This window comes from Oryx dammah, unplaced genomic scaffold (assembly GCF_014754425.2).
Source record: "Oryx dammah isolate SB20612 unplaced genomic scaffold, SCBI_Odam_1.1 HiC_scaffold_26, whole genome shotgun sequence".
Lineage (NCBI taxonomy): Eukaryota > Metazoa > Chordata > Mammalia > Artiodactyla > Bovidae > Oryx > Oryx dammah.
Window position 1 is genome coordinate 53,297,453 of NW_024070210.1, and position 16,965 is coordinate 53,314,417.

A 16,965-nucleotide genomic window follows, 5' to 3' on the forward strand; every position below is an offset into this window, starting at 1 on the left:
GCCATCCGTATGTCTTCTTTGGAGAAATGTCTATTTAGGTGAATTCTTAACCACTGGACCACCGGGGAAGTTTTCTGGATCTAATTTATATGATTCTTGGGCACAACAGCTGCCACAAAAGAGAACATGAAGAGTCTCCCCCCTGAAAACACACCCCTCCTCCCTAATGTAATTCCTGATGTTTTACCACGATAAATATATTACTTTGGTCTTCAAAGGCTTTGTACATTGTTAAGTGTCTTCTCTTAAAGGCAAGTAACGCTGAAAGAAATTTAAGCCTTTACTAGTTCTCACCTTATAGGCAGGGCCAGTTGGTTAGATGCCTTTCCAAACATGACTAAGAGAAAAGCTGTACGGGAACAGAACACTGCTTGGGGATGTGGTGGGTTCCATTCTCCCTGAGAGTGGGGACTCAGCCTCATTCATTCATTCAAAGTCTTATACAATCTCTATACAACTATTTGCACATGCTTGATATCTGTAAATGTTCTTGTATTTTTAGAAGGAAGAAGCTAAGGAAGAATGGAAGGAAGGAAATAAGAAAGGTAAGGAAGGGAGAGAGAAAGAAAGGGAGAGAAGAAGGGAGGGAGGGGGGGAAAGGAGGGAGAGAGGTAGAGCAGATTGGAGGAAAGACTTATGAATGTCCAAACAACAAAGTATTCTTGAGACTACCCCCTGCACATACCCTTGTCAGTATGCACCCAAAGGCACCTTTCCAGCTTGGGTCCCATGTGCTCAAGGACAGCCCCTACATCGAGGGCCAATGTCCAGCCTGGCTCCTGCCTCCCCTGAGCTCTGAGAGGGTGCTGGCTGTCACTGAGGACTATTCAGGGACTCTGGCAGACCAGCTGCTGCTATGCTGAGCCCTGCACCAGTTCTAGGTGCTACACTTTTTTTAAGCACTTGATTTAAATGAAGAAAGAAATTGGCTTATATTTTTAGCAGCTCCTGCTACTAAAACTCATTTGACAAAAGTGCCAAAGGGACAGTTAAGTCTGAGTATGATTTTTTTTTTTTTTCCCATGGAGGAGGAGGAGGGTATAATTTATCTGAAAATGACTGGTACTTTCCTGGCCTGGGGACATTATTTTACCTGCTCTCTCTTTTTTAAAGACATACTTTCTTTTTTTTCTTCCTATCAAATTTCAAACTGAAGATTATTTATTGTGTTTAGCTTTAGTCCCCAAGCCCTGACCAACCACAGAAAGGAAAAGGTGTGTAACCTCAGTTCAGAACCTTTATAACTTCCAATTATATTTTGGAATTAGATGGATTTTATTGGGTAGACCAATGCCCTCCCCTTCCCCTACCTGTGGTATAGATATAAAGTCAAGGATCCTATAAAGCATAACAGTAAACCTAACTGGAAAACAGTAGTAATGCTGTGCTTACATATGCTGGGCACCAGACTCAAAATATATGATTTCAGAGCACCTTAAATGTTTCTATCACCAACTGGCTTTACTGTCTGTCTGAGCTCCCCTTCATTACAGAGAGAATTACTAGAGTGAAGAAATATTTTCTAGAGTTAAGGCATTAGTCCACCAGAAGTCTCTGCTAAAAAGTTTATTACTTAAGAAAGGAACATTTTAACCTAATAACACCTTGACATAAATGACTTTGAAAGATGAGTTAGGTTACAGAAATGGAGCCTTGAGAGACTGAGAGCACTGAAGGATCTAGGGCTGGTAAGAAAATGTCTGGTGTACAAAATCCCAAATGAACTCATTTGTTCATTTATTATTTGGAAGCTTTTTCCCAGAAATGCAAAATTGTGAAGGGTGGTTATGTTCCCCAAGGGCAGTCTAAAAAAGTGTTTCAACCATAAGGCACTTGGAATGCAATACTGAAGGTCTCCCCAAACCACCCTTCCTGGCGAGGCTTCCACAGCAAAGTGCGTTCAGGGACCAGTTTGGGGGCCAAGACTCCATCTTCCCACTAAATGATGTGGGAGATACCGAGCTGCCTCTTGGGAGACAGGGATCTTGAAGGAATCCAGGTGGAGGAAGGAAATGCCTGTGTGGGTCCCTGAGAACAGGTCGGTTTCATCCGTGACTGTCTGCTCCCCAGGACCCCAGGGGTTATGGACTGTTTCTTATGACTGCTGTTTCTGGTCAGGATTCTTAAAGCCTTCTTTATAGCAGTTGGTAGTATTATAGCAGTCAGAAAACTACATAGTAGCCGATGTGTTATAAGCAGCCAGACACACACAGCCTCTCCTTCAGGTTTGGAACCCCTGGTACACTGGATGCCAGGTATTAGGTGCTCAGGGAGAACTGGATGAAGTAAGAAGGAAGTGTGTATAGAGACAAGCTACTACCAACTATGTGGGCATTTCCTCGTAGGGCATCATGAGGGTGAAGCATAGGGGACATCAGGAGCGGTGGGGAAAGGAACAAACCGCAGAGGCTTCCTAAAGAAGGAAAAGGAGGAGATGGAGAGGGAGCTGAGAGCAGAGCAGACAGTCAGAGAGGAGCAGTGCCCAGTGTGAGGAGCAGGGAGCACAGATGGGCAGAGATCCTCTAAGCCTTGACTCCAGACCTCAGCCTGGAGACAGCAGAGGAAAAGGCAGGTAGGATAGGAAGGTGGTCAAGGGTGTGGTAGTCAATTCCAGGAAGGGAAAGCTTGGGTTGGGGTCCCAGAAGGAAACAGAGTCTAAGAGGTCGACAATGGAAGGGAAGTTGGAGACACTCTAGTGACCGTCAAATCTGGAATCAATCATAGCAGGCAGGGGTCAGGGGTGTCTATTCTGGTACCTACACCCTCCTGCACAGCAAATGGATGCACTCCCTACCCTGGTCCAGAACCACAGGAGACATGGGATCCTTGAAGAGAAAGCTCTTGGGAGGCACTTGGCAGAAATCACCCAGGATATATATTTTTTATAACCTTAGGAATAAAGTAATAAAAGTCAAGTCTTGGTTAATAGCTTCTCCAAGGACTACGACTTTACATTATCCTTTCCTCTCCTTCCTGATTCCCATTGATTTTGATTCTCTCTCATCTTCAGACAACGTCTTGCCATCGGAAGCTCCTCTCGTCTCTCTCAAACCTGTGCAAAGGTACAGAATTCATCTGCATTCATTACGGTCCCTGGGCAACTCATTTACTTTCATCTTGTGATATCCAAAGAGTTACTCATTTACTTAGATCATTTAAGGATTTTCCAGGAGTCAGTATTAGGAATCCCCTCCCCCTAAGACTTTCTGTAGAATTGAAAGCCCTGAGGTGGGGGTGGTGAAGAGGGAGGGATGATGGTGGTGTCTCCCTGGGGTGCTGGGGGTGGGGGTGGGGTGTCCCAGTGAACAAGAGAGCCAGTCAGGCAGAGCATTTAGTGAGAATGGAGCAGGGAGGGGATGTCTTTCTTCTGGCCCAACCTGGTTCAGGCCTCACCTTTGCTTACTTGGATTATTGCCAGGCTGGAGACAGGATACGCCCCAGGGAGTTTCACAGCAGGAAGTGTTAGTCTCCCTTGGCATTTCTTTAAACCTTAGGGCTGATGGAATTCAGTGGGTCGCTGCTCCCTGGGGCACTGACCTGTTAAACTCTATCCCTCACTGGAGTGAAAGATGCTGTCCTTCATTGTTGCATCAGTGATCAGGAGACAGTGGGGTAACAGAAGGGCATTTTCAAGAGCTTCCGCCATCACCTCGGAAGGATACTAACTTCTATCCCCTGCTGGGCCCAATTCTGCCAAAAAATCATGGTCCACTCCTGTCTCTGGCTTGAGTTCTCACCCGAGAGGAACGGTGCATCTGGAGGCCTCCAGCTCTGACTGCTTCCAGAGTCATCCGTTCTTTAATCAGTACAAGCTCGCCAGGACAGCACATGGAAAGAACTGGTCAGTTCTTCCATGAGACTTTGTCATTTTCTAAAGCAATTAACAGAAAGGGTAGGGCCAGACAGTTGAAATTCCTACAAGGAGATGGGAGAAAGTTCACAAAGCTTCAGAAAATTCCTGAAGGAAAGGTCAGTGCCGGAGACAAACTCTTGTTCTGTTTATTAACTGAACCATCAATTAATTTCCAATTGGCTTCCCAATTAATTCATTCAACAAACTCATACCTTATTCACAACATTGTAAGACAAGGAACATGCTATCTCTGTATTAATAGTAGTTAACATGTCTTGACCATATGGTTACTTCTCAAGCGTGGGACCAAGACCTGACTAGTTTAGCACTGTGCCTGGCATATAGTGGGAGCATAATAAACAGTTTACAAACAGATGAATGAATAAGAGAATGAATGAAAAAATTTAAAGTATTCCACTGAGCACATGAATTTTGTGTTAGAACTCATTCAAAGGCAGAGTCAAATTTTTGCAGGATTTTTGCAGAAAATTATCTACTTTCACTAATCTCTTCACATATTTATTCAATGGCACTTTTGCCTTTATTTAAAAAAATAAATAGCTTTGTATAGTTTCAAATGTGGTATGTATTGCACTAAACCAGAAAGAATAGCTGCTTACTTAGACAACGTGGAAAAGATCGATCGTTTCAAGGACAAAACCAGTTGTTCATAATCTCACCAATATGGTAACACTGTGAAGAATTTCCTTCTAGTCTTTTTTTCTATATGTACAAATCAATGAAATTGGATTCATGCTGCAGATGCAGTTTTTGATCTTGATTTTTCCATTGAATGTTCTATCATGAGCATTTTACCACACCATTAAATATTCTATGAAAATGTTACACTTAATGGCTACATAATATTACATTACAGCTCTTCAATTCTTAACTAATGCAGATTTATCGTCCTTAATAACTCCCTGAATCACTACACAATCAAAATTGTTCCCAGGCTTCTGTAACCATCTTAGTGGCTGATGTGGACTGAAAATCTTTACAAAATGACAAATACTTCCAGGCAAGTAAAGCTGTTGCAAGTATGGCTGGATCTCATCTTCAGCTTTTCCCCTCCTCAAAGTTACTAATTCATACCAGCACGCTAATGCCTTTGGAATGTTTATTCTCTTCAAGTTGGAGGCTCCAGGGTACACAAGAAAATAGGCATAGAGCATGATGAGAAACACATGGCAATAGTCTAGTTGGTTCACAAAACACTTAAGCACTCAAGATTTACTTGGGCAGGAGGGACCACACCTCATTTTAGGAACAGAAATATTTTTGTTGAACATCACAAAGTGATTTTGCTTTAAAAAGTTATCTTAAGGTATCAAGAAGAGAAAAACATAATTTGAAGTTGACACACAGTCCATCATAGGCTTGTATCGTCAGTGTGAGACTAGGAGTACAGCCTTGACCAGACTTGGTCAAGGGCCTTGACTTCCCTTATTTAGGGAAGTCCTGAATAAGTTCTGCCCTGGGTTCTCTTTCATTGAATGACTGGCTTCCTAATGTGACCATAGGTGTTTTCACTCCTTAGGTCCCATCCCACCCCAATCCAATCTTCTTTGGATGTAGTTTGACAGTTTTTGTAAAGCAAATATGAAATTCTGATTAGGAGGGTTTTGCATGAAAAACCAACCCCAATATAGCCAGGACAAAGCTAGATGACATGTCTGGCAGGGTGGAAGTGAATGATCTCCCCATTGGCCACATCTGCATACCATGGTCCCCACTCTATCCCCGACACATCAGCTTTAGGACTGATAGCCATCTCCAAATAGTGTTGGGCACACGGCAGACCATTTTCTGAAAGCTGTGCTAGGGTGCTAACTAGCTAGTTAAAGGGATAGTCCTCTCCAGAGGGCAGGGTTGAGGCAAGCACTCAATTTTCTACCATGGAGTCTTCTAGAAACATGCAGTTACATACCTCTGATAACCTTTAAATACAAAACTCTAGATTCATGTGCTTGTCCTCACCTCATTTAGTTATTTAGGGATTAAGGAAAGAGACACACCACCCCTTCAGATGAATCCTTCTCCAGGACTTTGTCATCACGTCATTTCATGATTCCTGAACTCAAAACCATCCTGAGGACATGCCAGAGTGCATCTGAATTTCCATGTCCGGCCACATGAGTGTGTTGCAATCAATGTGAGGATATTACAAGAAACATTTGTGGCCTATTAATACTTAAAAAAAAAAATAGAGTCCAAAGTTATCCCTATAAAACATCACTCACAGCTATGCCTCCTGGATTGGGAAAAGAAAAAAAGTTCCAGCTAATATGGCAGGATGTACATAAAGCTCACAGTTTGACTCCTGGGACAGTATTTGCCAAACTACCATTATGGATACAGCATCAGAAGTCACACAAATGATTGTTGATCTTTATTAACATTATTCTCTTCTGTCAATAAAATTTTTTCTGTGTTAACGGCACATATAGCTAGTTATGGCTCAAAATATCAACTATCCCCTTCCTTTGTAGGTATGAAGACTTTAGCTGGGCACAAGGTCACCCAAAATAAAGATTTTTACTTTCCAGACTCACTTGCAGCTAGGTGTGACTATGTGACTAAGTTCTAGCCAATGGTATGTAACCAAGGATGAAGCTTGTGACTTTCAGGTAGGGCCCTCAAACTAGCAGGACAACTCCTCTCATCTTCCAGGGACTTCCTGGTTTTAGCACTGAAAATCCTGAAAAATCTAGTTCCTGGAAGAAGTAGAATATCTGACCATTATCTCCCCATGACCACTTCTTTCAGCCTATTTCCTGGAGCATGGACCAGGTGGTGAGCCATCTTGGACATGGAGAAGAAAGGAAACCCTTGGAATACCAGAAGGAGCTGGATCTGTGCCAATTTCATGGAGCACAACTGCCATACCAGCTCAGATTTTTATGTGAAAGACAATCTGCTTCTATCTTGTTAAAGATCTCTACTACTTTCTCTCCAGCTCATCTAACCCACCAAGCCCCATCCATCTCTTCTACCATTTTGGGCTACCATGATGACTTTGTCCTTTTTCTGGATTTTAGCAACAACTGTCATTACCAGATCTTAGATAATTAACCACAGGCTTCTTTGAATAGTCATTTATCTTACTTACAGGTTTAGGTTCTATCTCTTGGGAAGATTCTAATACCCAGAGAGGCAATATGGTTGAGAACATGGCTTAGGGTTTAGAAGATCTAGGTTCAAATTTGAGTTCCAGCACTGCTACGTGGGAGATCTTGAGTGACAGTTTCCTCATTTGTAAGGTGACAGTGATTATAATACTTCCTCTTCCTATTTTACTATGTTGTTTTGAGATTAAATACTGTGAGAATCGTTCATGGACCATCAGGCACCATAACCATGGTAACTGTTCTTGAGAACTGATCTTCTCTCTAATATTCACCAGATATCCCTAACACACTTATCATAGTGCCAGGGGCAGAGTAAATGACAACTCCATGAATCTGCACGAAATCAATAAAGGAGGGGAAAAAATATAAATATAACAGTTCATTAAATATTACAAAATCAGGCTTTTCCTGGTCATCTACTCCTTCAAATGCAAAGAAGTCATGAAATATTGGGCATACATCAAACTGAGACCTCAGACCAAGTCTGCCATTGTGAGAGGTTTTAAAAAGCCACGTTACTAATTAGTTTATGACAATACAGTCAAAGCACACAATCTAGTTTAGTTTCTATGAACAATGACACCTCCCTCCTCAATTCTGTGTGTCCCTCACCTCAACATGACATGAGGAAAAACCAAATGGGGCCCAGACACATTTTATGTCAGGAAAGAAATGACTTCTACTCAGCAAGCTGCAAAAAAGAGCTGCTATTTTCAGGTGCTGTATAGCTTTGCAGATTACCAAGGTGATGACATTAAGTCTAAGACTACCTATTAATGGAAAGATACATGTGAGTAATTCAGGGAGGCCTCTTCAGCAAACAGCAACTGAAGGATAAAAATCACCACAAAGCCTGAGGCAGAAGAAGAGAGATGCTGCTTCTTCCAACAGCTCAGAAGATGGACCTGACCCCATCACAGACATGTAAAGAGCTTCAGCTCATCTGTTGACAGAAAGCCATCTGTTGGCCCCAAAGATGGACAAGTACATCCTAGACATAACTCTCTCTCAATGAGGCTATGAGCTGATCCGATGGTACAAGTTCTTCTTGATCCCCTTTTCCTCTTGTACTTTGTCAAGGCATATTTTCCCTGGGGACCCTTATTTTTGCATGATTCCCCCCTCCACAGAGCCCTCTTGGCATTCAAAATAGAAGCCAACAAACTCAGCATCACTAAGCTACAAATGACTGATAGTTCTTTTTCCTAGAAATATTTAGAATTTCAAAGAGATAGGAGGTCTTAAACTCAGGGGGTAGGCTTGTAACCATGGAGCTTAAGTATGTCTCTATGGGTAGGGTGGGAGTAGCCCTGTAAGGGAAGGTGGTTTTGGATGGAGAGAAGACTCCAGTATCTTCAGAATAACATCACATGACTGCTGTCTGCACTATCTTTCCACAAAGCGGGACCAGAACACTGCACACAAATTGCTCTGATCAAATCAAGGGGCCCTAAAGGGGATCAGGCTTGGCTTAAAAGCTCTTGGGCTATGAGTTAATAAGAATTTTAATAAAAATAGAAAGTATAGCTCTGGGCTGTAGTGCAATATCTCTAAGGGTTGCTGGTGTTCTATCAGTCAATCATATAATGTTTCTGATGTTTGTAAAGTGGAGAGGGTAAGCAACAACCTTGTGGACCAAATAAGGTTTCAAAAACATAACGTGCAGGAAGATCGTCAGCTCTCTGATTGGTCCTCCAGGGGCCTGAAACATACCTGAAAGCGAAGTCTTTCCCGCAAGATAAGTTACCCATAAAAGAAATCTGTGTCCAACACACTTCACACAGCAAAACATTTTCACACACATTTAATCATGAAAACCTGTGATTTTAATTGGTTATCATCCCTATTTTACAGATGAGGAGTCTGAGGGTCAGAGAGGTGGTGGTGAAGGGGTGGAACCTGATCCCAGATCTTCTGACTCTTACCTTCTTTCACAAATTCCTCAGTGGTGTATTTGCATTTTAAACTTGGACTGTCTGTTTAATTACTACAATGCTCTGTTTCAGTTATGTCCATCAGTGGGTATATTTCTTTTCTTCTTTCTTTTGTACTTTATTTCTTTTTTAACCGTTTTTTAAATTGAAGTATATAGTTAATTTACAATGTTGTGTTAGTTTCAGGTATACACCAAAGTGATTCAGTTATGCATATATGTTTTTGTTCAGTCGTGTACAACCCCATGAACTGCAGCACTCAGGCTTCCTTGTCCTTCACTCTTTACCGGAGCTTGCCCAAACTCATGCCCTTTGAGTCGGTGATGCCATCCAACCATCTCATCCTCTGCCGTCCCCTTCTCCTCCTGCCTTCAATCTTTCCCAGCCTCAGGGTCTTTTCTAATCAATCGGCTCTTTGCACCAGGTGGCCAAAGTACTGGAGCTTCAGCTTCAGCATCAGTCCTTCCAATGAATATTCAAGGTTGATTTCCTTTAGGATTGACTGGTTTGATTTCCTTGCTGTCCAAGGGACTCTCAAGAGTCTTCTCCAACATCACAGTTTAAAACCATCAATTCTTCAAGGCTCAGCCTTCTTTATGGTCCAACTCCACATCCATACATGACTATTGGAAAAACCATAGCTTTGACAAGACGGACATTTGTTGGTAAAGTAATGTCTCCACTTTTTAATATGCTGTGTAGGTTGGTCATAGGTTTTCTTCCAAGGAGCAAGTGTCCTTTAATTTCTTGGCTCCAGTCACCATCTGCAGTGACTTTGGAGCCAAAGAAAATAGTCTCTCACTGTTTGATTATTTCCTTATCTATTTGCTACAAAGTGATGGGACTGGATGCCATGATCTTCATTTCTTGAACGCTGAGTTTTAAACCAGCTTTTTCACTCTTCTCTTTCACCTTCATCAAGCGGCTCTTTAGTTCCTCTTTGCTTTTGCCATAGGCGTGGTGTCATCTGCATATCTGAGGTTATTGATATTTCTCCCAGCAGTCATGATTCCAGCTTGTGCTTCATCTAGCCCATCATTTTGTATGATGTACTCGGCATATAAGTTAAATAAGTAGGGTGACAGTATGCAGCCTTGAGGTACTCATTTCCTAATTTGGAATTAGTCCATTGTTCCATGTCCAGTTCTAACTGTTGCTTCTTGACCTGCATACAGGTTTCTCAGGAGGCAGGTGAGATGGTCTGGAATTTCCATCTCTTTAAGAATTTTCTAGTTTGCTGTGATCCACATAGTCAAAGGTTTTAGCATAGTCAATGAAGCACATGTTTTCCTGAAATTCTCTTGCTTTTTCTGTGATCCAATGGATGTTGGTAATTTGATCTCTGGTTCCTCTGCCTTTTTCTAAATGCAACTTGAACATCTGCAAATTCTCGGTTTGTGTACTGTTGAAGCCTAGCTTGGAGAATTTTAAGCATTACTTTGTTAGCATGTGAAATGCGTGCAATTGTAGTTTGAACATTCTTTGGCATTGACTTTCTTTGTGATTGGAATGAAAATCGACCTTTCCCAGTCCTGTGGCCACTGCTGAGTGTTCCAAATTTGCTGGCATATTGAGTGCAGCACTTTAACAGCATCATCCTTTAGGTTTGTAAATAGTTCAGCTGGAACTCCATCACCTCCACTAGTTTTGTTCTGTTCATAGTGATGCTTCCTAAGGCCGTCTTATCTTCTCACTCCAGGATGTCTGGCTCCAGGTGAGTGATCACACCATTATGTTATCTGAGTTAGATCATTATCTGAGTCATTAAGATCTTTTTTGTATAGTTATTCTGTGTATTCTTGCCATCTCTTCTAAATATCTTCTGCTTATGTTAGGTCCATACTGTTTTGTTCCTTTATTGTACCCATTCTTCCATGAAATATATTCTTTTTTTCAGGTTATTTCCATTATAGGGCCTTATTGTTTATCTTTTCTATATATAGTAGTTCAGTTCAGTCACTCAGTCGTGTCTGACTCTTTGCGACCCCATGAACCACAGCACACCAGGCCTCCATGTCCATCACCAACTCCCAGAGTCCACCCAAACCCATGTCCATTGGGTCGGTGATGCCATCCAACCATCTCATCCTCTGTCATCCCCTTCTCCTCCTGCCCCCAATCTTTACCAGCCTCAGGGTCTTTTCAAATGAGTTAGCTCTTTGCATCAGGTGGCCAAAGTATTGGAGTTCCAGTTTCAACATCAGTCTGTCCAGTGAACACCCAGGACTGATCTCCTTGAGGATGGACTGGTTGGATTTCCTTGCAGTCCAAGGGACTCTCAAGAGTCTTCTCCAACACCACAGTTCAGAAGCATCTTTGGAGCTCAGCTTTCTTTATAGTCCAACTCTCACATCTATACATGACCACTGGAAAAACCATAGCCTTGACTAGATGGACCTTAGTCAACAAAGTAATGTCTCTGCTTTTTAATATGCTATCTAGGTTGGTCATAACTTTCCTTCCAAGGAGTAAGCATCTTTTAATTCCATGGCTGCAATCACCATCTGCAGTGATTTTGGAGCCCAGAAAAATAAAATCAGCCACTGTTTCCACTGTTTCCCCATCTATTTGCCATGAAGTGATGGGACGAGATGCCATGATCTTCGTTTTCTGAATGTTGAGCTTTAAGCCAACTTTTTCAGTGTCCTCTTTCACCATCAAGAGGCTTTTTAGTTCTTCTTCACTTTCTGCCATAAGGGTGGTGTCATCTGCATATCTGAGGTTATTGATATTTCTCTTGGCAATCTTGATTCCAGCTTGTTTTTCCTCCAGCCCAGCGTTTCTCATGATGTACTCTGCATATAAGTTAAATAAACAGGGTGACAATATACAGCCTTGACATAATCCTTTTCCTATTTGGAACCAGTCTATTGTTCCATGTCCAGTTCTAACTACTGCTTCCTGACCTGCATATAGGTTTCTCAAGAGGCAGGTCAGGTGGTCTGGTATTCCCATCTCTTTTGGAATTTTCCACAGTTTATTGTGATCCACACAGTCAAAGGCTTTGGCATAGTCAATAAAGCAGAAATAGATGTTTTTCTGGAACTCTCTTGCTTTTTTGATGATCCAGCTCAACTTTGTCTTTTCCCCTCTCCCCAGCCTCCCTGAATGGGGACCAGGACAGTGAAAGGACTGGTCAGTTAGAGGTAGATCCTGGGCTAGAGCCCAGAAATCTTATCTTCTCATCTTCCATGTCACAAAACCCATTTCTTGTTCGTTTTCTATTCTATATTTTCCATATTTGATTATTGCATTATAATAGGAAAAGAAAGTGATTAGAAGGGAAAAAAGTAAAGACTATTTGATTGAGGAAATTTTAGATACAGGATGGAGCTTGGCTAACGCAAGCTCATCCAAAGGTGGGGCTCTGATAATTATGCAGTGAGGAGGATGCACGTATATCAATCAATGGGCACTACACACAGGCAACCCCACCCCTCCTTGTTCACGTCAATACAGGCTTGATAGCAGGTACTACAAGTTCAACGTGTGAAAAACAAAAAGGAATGAGCCACCTCCTTCCTTGGGAAGCAGTCTGGAGTGCAGAGATGCATCTGCACCAAGTCAAGTCTCATGTCAGTCTGGAGCCTTGCCTTTGGTTTCCATCTGAACCACAAAGTTCGAGACAGCGCACCATCTATTCCTCTAAAGAGTTAAGTGGGGGCAAAGTATTTATTATCTCCATTTTCTTTGAAACCGCAAAGGGCCCCACCTGTCAAGTTAGCATCTGATTGTTTCTTCTCATTGTGCCCAAATCTCGGATATCTGGAAGCCTCTGGAGGCAGCTACCTGTTCACTTTGCATGCAGGCACTTGGTATTGTGAAAGTGTATCTTGAAGGATGGGCTATCTCCCTCATGGATGGGCTATCTTCCTCATCTTTGCATCCCTGTTCCCTGGCGTGCAGGTTGGCAGAGGAAGTGCCCATGAATGCTTTGGAAGGGACCTTATAAACAAAGAAGCTCAGCCATATGTTGTGGGGTGGAGCACGGCTGGTTCTCCAGAATTTTCAAGGTTTGGTGTCCCAGCTCTTCTTTGAATAGAGATTCCATTCTTGCCTATATTAATCTTTGAGGTACTCTCGAGCCTTCACAGGCTGTGGATAACCTGGGCCCTCTGCCTCCCTGACTACCCTGATGCCATCCTTTTCCTTGGCATGCAGCTACTCTGAAACTACACTCATAGTAAGTTTCATCTACCAACAGCCCTAGAGAACAGGTGCATTGTCTTCCCCACAAGCTTAGGCCTGATGCCTGCCTGCTGATTTGAGCCTGGCCTGGCCAGTAAGCGGCCTAGATTCTCATCCTGATTTTACCCTTGAACACAGATTGACCAAGGCAGTTCCTGAGTGTGGGATTTTTACCTTGGCTGTGTCTGCAGCACACCAAATATCTGCAACAAAATGGAAAACAGCTAACCAGCTGTTCCTAAACATGCTGATGTCTGGCATGGGGATGAGGAATATTCTGGCATCTACCCCACTAACCATGGCATGCTCTCCAAGCAGGAGGGCTGACAGGTGCCCCATGTTGACTGTGGAGTCAGACTTCTGTGGTCCAGGGCTGCTGCCCTATCTCTAAGCAGGGTGAAATCCAGCCTAAATACCACAGACCGAAAGCCTTTCCTTCTGGAAGATTCCTTTAGTGAAGAAGCATGCCGGCAGTCAAAACCAACCCACCCAACCAGATACAACTGTCTCATATTTGTATGTGCCCCAAGTATGACCAGGTCAAGATTTCTCTTTCAGCTTTCAGTTCCCAGGGAGCACAGTTTAACCAAAACCACATTAAAAAGCTTAGTGTCTTCTGTTTCTGATTCAGTTCCCCTGAGTAATTTTCTTTTTCACGCAAGAGAGCATTTGGATTTCCACCTGACCATCCTTGAAAAACATCCATTGAACACATATTTATTAAGTGCTTATGTATTGGGCATTGTCAGCATAGTATTGCCTACCTTTAATGAACATAATGACAATAAGACCAAGTAGTAATTACATTAATGATTAATGACAGTAATAATTGCTACTGGCATTGACCCTTTATGTGTGTGCATACATGCTCAGTTGCTAAGTCATATTTGACTCTTTGTGAACCCATGAACTGTAGCCCACCAGGCTCCTCTGGCCATGGGATTTTCCAGTCAAGAATTCTGGAGTGGGTTGCCATTTTCTTCTCCAAGGGAGCTTCCTGACCCAGGGATTGAACCTGCATCTCCTGCATCGGCAGGCAGATTCTTTACCACTGAGCCACCAGGGAAACTCTACCCTTTATGTGTCTCACTGAATAATAATCTCTTTATTTATATTTTTCATTGAATTTATCAGATCACACTAAAATATACAATTATTATCTTCTTGACACTCAGATTAAGTAACTGGATTCTAAGCCACACAGTTTATAGAGGGTAGAAAGTCTAGATCAGCTTGCCTCTGGGGACCACACCCTCAATCACTGCACCATCATCACACATCTACACAGCACATGTGGCATAGAAGACCCCGAATCAGTACAATGATTTCATAACTCTGGGAAGCACCTGCATGGTATTCCATGAGATTGCCACCTACAAGAGTTAAGTGCTCTACAGCATACAAGGAAAATGACCCCTGCCTCCCACCACCTTGCTGCAAGCTGTGAGACAAAGCAGGTCCATCCTGGCTCACATAGAGGCTTTAGAAGTGCTGGAGAAAAAAATGCTATATGGGGGTGGCTATGTAAGTCTCTGTATCACCAATCGTCTCTAACATGGAGGCTGGCAACTAAGAGGTGCTGTCACATTTTTGCTGTGTGCCGAATTCAATGAATACATTTGAAAAAGTAGATGGAGGAGGAGGATGCCTAGACTGGAAGGAGAACTGAGAGTCACATTCTACTGTGCTTAGTATGCAGGAGCAGGGTCAGGCCAAAGAGTCCTCCTCACAGAAGGATCACCCAAGCGATGGGAGCTGTGATGATGGGCAGTGGGCTCAGCCTGTGGAGCTGCCCTGAGACAGCTCCCAGTGGGCAGAGGAAGGCCTGGGTCTGCAGCAGCAATGAGAACTGCTTGCAGGTTGAGCCCTACTTTGCTGAGCATTCATGATGCCAACTGCTACCTTAACCTGGGGTCCACCTTGGTTTCCTTAGGCCTCCCCATTCTGGGGTGGTCCATTCGAGCCTCAGAGGGTTTATTCATGGGGGGAGAGGGAAGAGGGAGTCCTCTTTCCTGTGACTCACTGGCTCCAGGTGTCTTGTCCTGTCCAGATGTCCTCGGCATCTCGTGGTCTCTTGTTTCAGGGAGGGGTGCAGAGGGCTCAGTATGGTGCTGGGAAAAGACAAAATCTCCCAGGTTCTGAGGCTGGATTTGGTCCGGATGCACCTGACTGCAAAGCCTGGCTCTCTGCACTTAACCAAGAAGTCTCTGAACACTGGATTTGGAGCCATGGTGCCTTATATCCTACTCCAGCTCCAGGTGGCCATGGCTTAACTTTGGCAAAGCTAGTTCCCTACTCTGATCCTCAGAGGTCCCACTAGGAAGAGGATCGTGAGAGCTAGATGACTGCTAAGCTCTTTTCTCTCCAGAAAGGGACCCTGCACAAGTCCAGCCATGGTGAGACTGACAGAGCAGAGACAAGGAAGGAGGTCTGTGTTAACCAGCACAGCTCCTCTCCCAGCCCTTCTCTCCACATCCCAGGAATCGGTGGGTCTGGTCTCTGGTCTGTAATGGGAGAGGATGCGTTCACCATCTCCCAAAGCCTGCTTTGGTGGCCCTCATCCTGCCTGACAAAGCCACCTGCCTCTTCACACCGTGGTAACTGCTCTCGAAGCCTGGCCGGCTGGAGCCCAGTGGATGGTTTTTCGAAAGCTGTTACCCCCAAAAAAGCAACACCAACTTGGGTGCGCAGATAACCATCTCTACACTGTCACACCACACGGGGAGGGAGGGGATGATCTTACCACCTCCTTCCTCGACAACAAAAGCTCCCGGAAGCCAGAGAAATTTGGGCACTGAAAGTAAAAACATTCATGGCACTTACCAAGTGTCGAGTGACTCTCTGTAAGCAACTGCAGCAGAGAACTGCAGGAAACACTTGTTTTTGTTTTTTCCCCTGGCCTCCCAGAGGCGGATCCCATCCACAGAAAGGCCGCTTGTCTAGAGACTCCATACATTTTGTGTCTGCTCTGAACACTCGTGGAGACTTAGGCACTGCAAGGTGCCCTCCCAGACCTCTTAGGTTGTGAAACCCCGAGGAATCGAGGGCTGAGTGATTCTGTGCTACTAGAGAGAGAGAGAAAGAGGAAGCGAAGTCACAACCTGGATGGCTCTGTGGCAGTCACCGCCATCCAACCAGCGGGTCAGCTGGCAGTGCCTACTGGTGATGGGTCATGATCTCTCCCTTTTTTCCTTTTTAAGGCTCTTTCTCGTCTCTTCCTTTCCTCCCTCCCTCTCATCCGTTCCTGGGAGCTGTACGGGTGCTGGAGAAGAAGCACCTGCTGTTGCTTCCTCCCTTGCAAAGAAAAGGAAGATTTAAAATGTAGTTGAGAGATATCCCACTGTTATTCTGGAAGTTAGAAAAGAGGTCAAAGGACCTGGTTTTTCTGTCCCTTTTGGGAGGGATTCTTCCCTCAGAAAGGGAGATGAGAAATGGTGAAATCTTAATTCTAAGGCCAAAGAATCGACATTTTGGGACTCAACACCACCCCTCGCTTGTCAGTCATTTCTATCTCATTCTCCATGTTTCATCATTTCCCTCTATTTTCTATGTCCTTTTTTCCCTGGTGATTCAGTTCCTTTTTACTCATGAGGGTAGTGTAAACCACCTACTCCCTCAGGGTATAAAACCACCTCAACCTCTTTCTGGATAAGCAGGACACAAATGTACAAGCCAATCAAGGTGCCAAAGATGCCCTTGGGGTTTCTAGACCAGGGCCACCTTCCCCCTGCGCCCACAGCAGCCCTACTCCAGGACAGCAACATGTCGTTCTTCCTCCCTTCAACCTCGGTTGGGGTGGATGTAACAAGGCGACATCCTTAAAACAAGCTTGGATCCCTCCTTTATTCTGCTCCACTGT